Below are 9,613 nucleotides of genomic sequence, written 5' to 3' on the forward strand. Positions count from 1 at the left end.
AATCATTTTCTCCTTTAGGTTCCCTATAATTATTCGTTTAGTAAAAACGTTTCGAATTGGATTAGTCAAGTTATGAGTTTATTTCTCAAAGTCTAAGTCTCCCAAAGTCTCTAATTTTCGAAATTCTAATCTTTCTAAGTTTCCAAAAACCCGCCAAAAGAAGTTTCTCGGGGAAAGTCTAAGTATTCAAACGAATCCCAACAAATGGCTAAGTCTCAAACCCACATTTGAACTTGCCTAGGGTTGTTCATCCAACCCGAAATATCAAAGATCACCAGATCAATGAATCTCCACTCCGAAGTCGCGTCAAAACGCACAATTCAACACATCATCAATATCATAAGTTATGAAAACAATCATAACAATAAATCATCATCATAAACAAATCAGATAAAGCATAAGTCGAATTTATCGACGCCTATCATGCAATCATAGCTAAATATAGCAAGTTGCCCTAACGTCGAGCTGATCCAGCTTCGAAATCACAAGCTCCTTCAATCAAGTGCTCTGAACCTTCCAAAGTTCCTTCAACTGAACCTCGGAGAAAAACAAAGCAGAATCCAAACAAAATCGATTAGCTCGATCACAAAACAACACATAAACGATAGACAAAGCATTAAAGCTTCAGAATACGACAATCGGGTACGAAAAGACAAGTTTTCGAAACCGAAAAACTTCCCCCCTAAAGGAATAGCCCACGACCATTAAGGAAAAAGGGCTTCGGCTCTTTTTCTTCGATCAAAACTGTTTACAAGGTAGTTTTAGGGTAAAACTAAGGCAAAGAAACTGTCGGAACAATTTTCGGACAATCGGATCAAAATACGGCCGTTCAGGGGCGTTTTGGTCCAAAATAAAAGCTCAAAACCTCAAAGTTATCAGATCGGAAAAAAAATTTGACAGCAATGATCCTAACGACATCCGTGACAACAAATCCTAAAGGCACGAAGTCCGATTACGAATTTTCGACAATAAAGTTTCGAAATGTGCGCAAAAAGGGTTTTGAAACAGTTTTTCAGATCCTGGACAACTCGATCGCAATCGGCGATTACTGACAGAGGTTTTAGACTCTTGGGAACGTAGGGAAGATAACCCAAGCAAGAAATCAGAGAAAACGGACAGTTTTACAAAAAGCTCAAAACTGTGAGCACAGAAACGACTTCAGAAACGTAGTAGAAACAGTAATCAGAGGTAGGAATCAAGCTAGTTACCTCGATACCTTAAAGTAGAGATGAACTGCGCGAAGATCGGTTGAGTTTTCGCGAAAATCTCCCTCTCCCTAACTCACGGCCTCCTTTGGTGCAAATGAGGAGATATTTTGCTTTTTCGCCTATTTATAGGCATGTGAAATCGCGGGAAAATGAAAATTTCGCGATTCCGATTTTTGCAGCACATTCACCGATGAATTCTAAGAGAGATTCTGGCGACAGATTTCCAGAACTCAAAACAAATCTCTGACATTTGGGAAAAACGATATCTAAAATCCCAAAAGCGGTGTAAGTTAATCTGTCCCGAAAAATTACTTTTTGCTGTGATGCTCAAACGACAAAACTTCCTACTGAAGAAAGATTGGAAACGTCGAAACAAATCTAGCAACGCGGACGGAAACTTTTTAGAAGTCTCGAATAGAAAAAGTCTTCATCCATCGCACGAATCTAGGGTTTCGAAGCAAAGAAATTAGCGTCGGCGGACTTTCGAAAAGTGAATACTATCATGCGTACAGTCCAGAGTTCCGAAATGAAACGCTGGTTGAAGGAAAAATAAAGAGAATCATTAAATTTTCCAAAGATTCGAAATCTCACTTAAAACATTGCTCTAAAGCGAAATTAGCCTATTCTGGACACGCTCGCCATAAGGCAGGTGTGCAGACGACTCGCACTAACTCCGAAAGCAACTACGCAACATTCCTCAAGCAATTCCTGAACTTTCTTCTTCATTAATCTTTCTCAAATACCAAACTCCTGTCACGCTCACACTAATTCTACGCGTGAGTCGGAAATTAACTTGTTCTGAAAATCCACGTCTTACAGCAACGGGTATCGGTTCTTGATCGTCACCTTGTTCAGTTGTCGATAGTCCACACACAATCTCGACCTTCCGTCCTTCTTCTTGACTAAAAGCACTGGCGCTCCCAATGGTGAAACACTTGGTCGAATGAATCCTTTCGCCGAAAGATCCTCCAACTGAGATTTCAACTCTACTAACTCCGCAAGTGCCATACGGTAAGGTGCAATCGAAATCGGTCCGGTTCCGGGTACAATCTCGATCACAAACTCTACATCGCGTACAGGCGGTAGTCCAGGTACATCTCCAGGAAAAACATCCGCAAAATCTCGAACCACCGGAATACCATGAATATCTGATTCCTTCTTCCCCTCCAGACTTAGCAATGAAAAGTACTTCTGAGTGCCCTCGCTCAACGATGCACTAATGTGGTTAATAGAAAGATACTCGAAAAGATCCGAGTCTGGGAACACCACTTTCTTTCGACTACAGTCCAAAAGACAATGGTAGTGGGATAACCAATCCATCCCTAGGATTACATCTAGGTTTTTAAGGGGTAGACATACTAGATTGGCATGAAAAGTTCTATCTCTATATACTACTGAATAGTGCATGCATGCTGCATTAGCAATTAGGGTCCTAGCAGGTGTAGTTACCATAAGATCAAAACTCAAAGTAGTAATAGGCAGATGCAGTCTTGATACGCAATCCTTAGAGACAAAAGAATGAGTTGCACCAGAATCAAAGAGTACAGTTAGAAGATTACCGTCGATTTCACATTCTCCTCGGATCAATCCATCCGCTCCTTCAGCCTCTTCACCATCCATTGTATACACTCTTCCCTTCGCCACTGGGCGCTTTCCACTAACAGCATTCACAGACGGTTCAGCCTTTGATGCCTTGCAATCCATAGCCAGATGCCCAGATTTATTGCAGTTGTAGCATCTTGGTGGCATCGTGCAATTGTTTGCATAGTGTCCGACCCCTCCACATTGGAAACAAGTTACCTAACGGTTTGGGGCACGGCTTCCGTCACACAACCTAGCACAGAAGACCTATTCCCCAAAGACTCCCAAAAGACTCGACTAAGCTCTGATACCACAATGTAACACCCCGATTTCCAGGTGTCACTTTAGTAACCAAAAATAAACTTTACGCGGAAAAACAAGTAATTTTTTTTCGATTGATTCCTTTTAAATAAAGCGGTAGAAAATTGTAACACCCCGATTTCTCGAGGGTCACTTTAGTAACTTTTAAAAAAACTGTGGGTGAATTTTAGCCAAAATGAAAACCTATTTGATATATAGCTTAACAATAAGGAAGTGATAACATGAGAAAATGGACTGAATAATTTCATTCTATTAATAAAAGCTTTAGAAGCGTACAATGTTTCTTTCAAATTAAAACATTTTTATTAACTAGTGTTCGACCGCCCCCGAGCCAACACAACAAGGCCTTAGGTTTGGTTCGAACCATATAAACAAACTCGGCTCACACCCAAGAACAAACTCAATTATCACACCCAATACCCGACTCATAATCCACGTGCCCCCAAGGCCTTATCCCATGCTTGCATCACATTGTCTCGCATCTTCTGCTCTCCCCGATCCTAGTGCTGAACCATCAGTCACGAGGTCGATGTCCCAAGCGTTGTCGTTGTCCACATCAAGCAGGTGTAGGGCCGCATCTCGACTGATCACAAGCATGCTCGTTGTCTAGGCGTTAAGCGCCCCAAACAACAAACAACAAACAAGCAAGGGTCAACTTCTAACACAGACATATCATAAGTAGGGTATATTGCCCTACCAATCACAAGTTCTTCCCTAAACTAATATTCACAAATAGGGGAACTATATTTAGCTCTAGATTTCACAAGTGTGGGGAACTAAATCATAGTTCTAAGTTATAGTTAGTCGGTTCTCGTGTATATACTTACAAACACTTTAGATATCCATTCAACCAATCCCTCATGGAAAGGAAGGATAAACACGACTCCACGATCGGGGTCGACTCTCAGCCAACGAATCGCTGTCCCACAGCTCCACGATCGGGGTTAGCTGCTCGCTAACGCACTGTCGTTTCACGTTTGTCCTCGTTCAGGTCCATCCCCTAAACATCGCCACTGACTAGCCCAATCCAAGTCACTAGTCAAGGCCACCAAGCCCAGTCCAGGTCACTTGGTCACAGATTCATGCTATGCAAGTCAGTTATCATCTCTAGGCCTTAAGCCTTTCATATTCATTCCATGAACATCATCTCATATAGAAATATAACTTGAACGCATATCCTTAAATAAAGCTAACATCCTAATCACATAGGCATAATAACAACTACTAGCATTTATTACACCAACAATCATATATCATCTCTAGCATATATAATCATTGATAATCCTATTATCTTCTTCATTATAACATTCCATAGCAAGGCATACATAATCATAAATAATATCTAAGCCGAGACCGAAGTGCCCTTACCTTAGAAATTAATTGCTTTGTAAATGCTAAGCTTCAAGACCCTAACTCCCGCTCCGAAACTCAAGAATCTCCTCACACTCAAGATAAAAACTCAAGAATCTTCACCAAAATCTAACTCACTCAAGTAGCATTTACTCAAAAGCTAATTCTATTGAATATTGTGTGAGAGTACAGCCTAGTGCGTGTGTTGCATAGATGATGAATTGCCATCAAAACTCACTACTTCTCTTGCCTTTTATAGGCTTCAAAAAAATAGAAAAATAATGGTACTTCATGGTGAAGGAATCTGAAACGGGAATGCATGTGAGGGAAACAGAAATTGAGCTGTGTGGATCATGAAAGCTAGAGTTGGAGGTGTCAAATGGTGATAGATAGTAGAGTATGTGTTGTCAAGAGAATGGAAAATGATTCAGCAATTTGATTCATGTGTCATGCTTGAATAGGTAGATGATTCACCATTTGAATTGAAGAGTCATGTTCTAGGACACTTAGTGGACGTGGTTCTCTGCCACGCTAGGGAAATGAAAAAGCTGAAGTTATATAATATATTTGTGGTATGAGATGATTTTGGTAGTGTAGGATTTAACTCATAAAGCTATAGAAAAAAATATTAGGAAGATGATTCATTATCTAAAAATTATTAGGGACTCTATGATATAATCTATGATCACTTTGAGCAAGTTTAAGTGATCAAGAAACTAGGTGTGTGACAAAATATATATATGTATATATACTTACATTCCTTTCATGTCTTGTGAGTTGTTAAATTTTTGTTTACTCTTTTATATATACCTATTCATTCTTCACTAACTAGTCGCGTGATTGACTATTTTCTTTCTGCAACTTCTTTTTCTTTTAAATTTGTTTTAGGAGGTAAATAATAATAATATTATTAAAAGCATACTCATTTATATAACACACAAGGTATAAGGAACACATCAACTTAAGCTTAATAGCGCTTATCGCTCTTAAGCCGATAAGTAATTTATTTAATTAAACGCTTAATCTATCTGGGTCTTATATTACTACCCCCTTAAAATAGTTTCGCCCTCGAAACTAAGACTAAGGTTCTACAAACAACTCGGAGTATTGTTCTCTCATTTTATTTTTCAGCTCCCACGTGACATCTCTAGTGGTCTGGTTCTATATCACTTTCACAAGAGGAATCCGCTTTCCCTTAACGTTCCTTTCATAGTCTAATACCAGCTATAATTCCGATTACCATTCCCCAATATTAAGTTGATCAGGCTTAATATCTAGAAGACAGCAATTAGAAAAATCACTGGTGGGGCTAGACAAGTTACCCTCACTAAGTTACCCACAACTAAGACACTCGTCCTAGAATCTTACAGAACCCCTCCGCAAGAACACAACCCAAACTGCCTCATGCAGCCACACGACCACCACAAAACTTAAGTCAAACAGGCGTTATGCTCATGCCGTTACACATTGGTCGGCGTCCCGTCCAGGTGATCCAGATGAAACATCAACAGCTCAGACACGGGAAAACAACTTTCCGGACACCGAGCTCAATGGTTCCATCCACCAATTCACTCGTTCAGTGGTTCCATCCACCACCTAGTCCATTCGATGGTTCCATCCACCATCTGATTTGTCCAACCATGGTTCTATCCACCATATATGATCGTTGGTTCCATCCACCAATCCCGTTTTTTCCCGATGGTTCCATCCACCATCTCTGTCTGACCAATGGTTCCATCCACCATTCCTGCTCAACTGATGGTTCAATCCATCATCCTTCCTTAGCCTATGGTTCCTCCCACCATCTTTGCTAAGTGAAGATAATCAAGAGTGAAACACAACACCACAAAATCAAGGGAAGACATTGACTCAGTCAGCGTGCTTCCCGTCCTTATGACTCAATAATGAGCTTTCAGAACATCCAATCACATAGCACACACATATAGCTAAGCTAAGCTCAAACAAAGACTTGGGTTGCAAGGAAATCTCTTATCGAATATCATCAAGAGGTTACATCCTTGATTTAGGAATCAAAAAAAACAAGGGTAGCGACTGCTACGACATAGATAGGTGTAAATACAATTCCACCGAAAGCAAACAAAGCATCTAGCTCAAAACAAAATGGTGACAAGGTCACTAACGACACTAGCCTATTCGTGAGCTAGCTCCTTTGAGCTCTCAGCTTTGTCAACGTTCAAGGTGTACACTCGCCCTACTGTTACAGGACACTTTCCTCTTGCAGCGTTCAAGGTTGCTCCTGCTTCAACCTTTGGCGCCTTGCAGTCCCTTGCCACATGTCCTGACTTATTGCATTTAAAGCACACTTTGTGGTCTTCCTTGCAGACGTTGGCATAGTGACCCACTTTCCCGCACTTAAAGCAAGTCACGTCCTTCCCTTGAGCTTGGTTCCCTTGACCTCCATATGTTGCAGCATCGGGTATATTTTGACCTGAAACTCGACCGTTGCTTTGCTGGTAGTCATAAGGCTTCTTCTGAGGTTGTTTCCCCTTACTGCGCCCGTCATAATCTTGATAGCTCGGCCTGATCAGCCCCCGACTTTCTTGTCTACTCCTTCGGTGATTCTTCATGAGCTCCACCTCTGTGGCCTTCTCAACTAAAGCTTGAAACCTTATAATCCCCAATGGCCTCACTGAATCCTCTATGTCTGCTCTCAGTCCGTTCAAAAATCGCTTACACATGTAGCGTTCGTCAACCTGGTTGTTGAAAAACTGGAAGTGCTTGACCAGGGACTCCAACTTGGAAGCATATTCCGGTATGGACATGCTCCCCTGACAGAGAGTCAGAAACTGTGCTTCCCGCTCATCCCGAGCACTAATGGGGAAGTACTTCTCAAGAAACGCAGCACGAAAAGAATTCCAGTTTACCTCTTCATGGTTTGCTTCCATCATTCCTCTGGCGCCCCTCCACCAGTACTCAGCATCCCCCAACAGCAGATAGGTAGCCAAGCTCACCTTGGCTCCCTCAGCAGTCTGCAAAACTCCGAAAATCTTCTCAATCTCCTGGATCCAGAGATCCGCCTTGTCCGGGTCAGTCCCACCCGTGAACTTGGGTGGATCCTGTCTCCTGAAATCGTTCAATCCCCTGTTCTGATCCAGGGCCACTTCCCTCTGACGCTGATGTAGTGCGCGTGCATCCTCTGCAGCACGCCTTTGTGCGTTGTCATTCGCTTGTGCGGTCATTGCTTGGGCCATAGTGGCCATCATCTCCGCCAGCTGGTTAGTGTTCACCATCCTCTGTTCCTCCAAGCAAGCAGTTAGTACTAATCATAAGATAGCATTATACATAACTATTCCATATGATTAAGTACTAACGCAAATAATTAAAGCGAAGATCGCTTTGCAGACAATCAAGGTTTTACTCTTTGCAGAGTCACACAACTTAGCACAAAAGACCTATTTCCCAAAGACTCCCGAAGACTCGACAAGCTCTGATACCACAATGTAACACCCCGATTTCTCGAGGGTCACTTTAGTAACTTTTAAAAAAACTGTGGGTGAATTTTAGCCAAAATGAAAACCTATTTGATATATAGCTTAACAATAAGGAAGTGATAACATGAGAAAATGGACTGAATAATTTCATTCTATTAATAAAAGCTTTAGAAGCGTACAATGTTTCTTTAAAATTAAAACATTTTTATTAACTAGTGTTCGACCGCCCCCGAGCCAACACAACAAGGCCTTAGGTTTGGTTCGAACCATATAAACAAACTCGGCTCACACCCAAGAACAGACTCAATTATCACACCCAATACATGACTCATAATCCACGTGCCCCCAAGGCCTTATCCCATGCTTGCATCACATTGTCTCACATCTTCTGCTCTCCCCGATCCTAGTGCTGAACCATCAGTCACGCGGTCGATGTCCCAAGCCTTGTCGTTGTCCACATCAAGCAGGTGTAGGGCCGCATCTCGACTGATCACAAGCATGCTCGTTGTCTAGGCGTTAAGCGCCCCAAACAACAAACAACAAACAAGCAAGGGTCAACTTCTAACACAGACATATCATAAGTAGGGTATATTGCCCTACCAATCACAAGTTCTTCCCTAAACTAATATTCACAAATAGGGGAACTATATTTAGCTCTAGATTTCACAAGTGTGGGGAACTAAATCATAGTTCTAAGTTATAGTTAGTCGGTTCTCGTGTATATACTTACAAACACTTTAGATATCCATTCAACCAACCCTCATGGAAAGGAAGGATAAACACGACTCCACGATCGGGGTCGACTCTCAGCCAACGAATCGCTGTCCCACAGCTCCACGATCGGGGTTAGCTGCTCGCTAACGCACTGTCGTTTCACGTTTGTCCTCGTTCAGGTCCATCCCCTAAACATCGCCACTGACTAGCCCAATCCAAGTCACTAGTCAAGGCCACCAAGCCCAGTCCAGGTCACTAGGTCACAGATTCATGCTATGCAAGTCAGTTATCATCTCTAGGCCTTAAGCCTTTCATATTCATTCCATGAACATCATCTCATATAGAAATATAACTTGAACGCATATCCATAAATAAAGCTAACATCCTAATCACATAGGCATAATAACAACTACTAGCATTTATTACACCAACAATCATATATCATCTCTAGCATATATAATCATTGATAATCCTATTATCATCTTCATTATAACATTCCATAGCAAGGCATACATAATCATAAATAATATCTAAGCCGAGACCGAAGTGCCCTTACCTTAGAAATTAATTGCTTTGTAAATGCTAAGCTTCAAGACCCTAGCTCCCGCTCCGAAACTCAAAAATCTCCTCACACTCAAGATAAAAACTCAAGAATCTTCACCAAAATCTAACTCACTCAAGTAGCATTTACTCAAAAGCTAATTCTATTGAATATTGTGTGAGAGTACAGCCTAGTGCGTGTGTTGCATAGATGATGAATTGCCATCAAAACTCACTACTTCTCTTGCCTTTGATAGGCTTCAAAAAAATAGAAAAATAATGGTACTTCATGGTGAAGGAATCTGAAACGGGAATGCATGTGAGGGAAACAGAAATTGAGCTGTGTGGATCATGAAAGCTAGAGTTGGAGGTGTCAAATGGTGATAGATAGTAGAGTATGTGTTGTCAAGAGAATGGAAAATGATTCAGCAATTTGATTCATGTGTC

The sequence above is a fragment of the Lotus japonicus genome, chromosome 4 (assembly GCF_012489685.1).
Source record: "Lotus japonicus ecotype B-129 chromosome 4, LjGifu_v1.2".
Lineage (NCBI taxonomy): Eukaryota > Viridiplantae > Streptophyta > Magnoliopsida > Fabales > Fabaceae > Lotus > Lotus japonicus.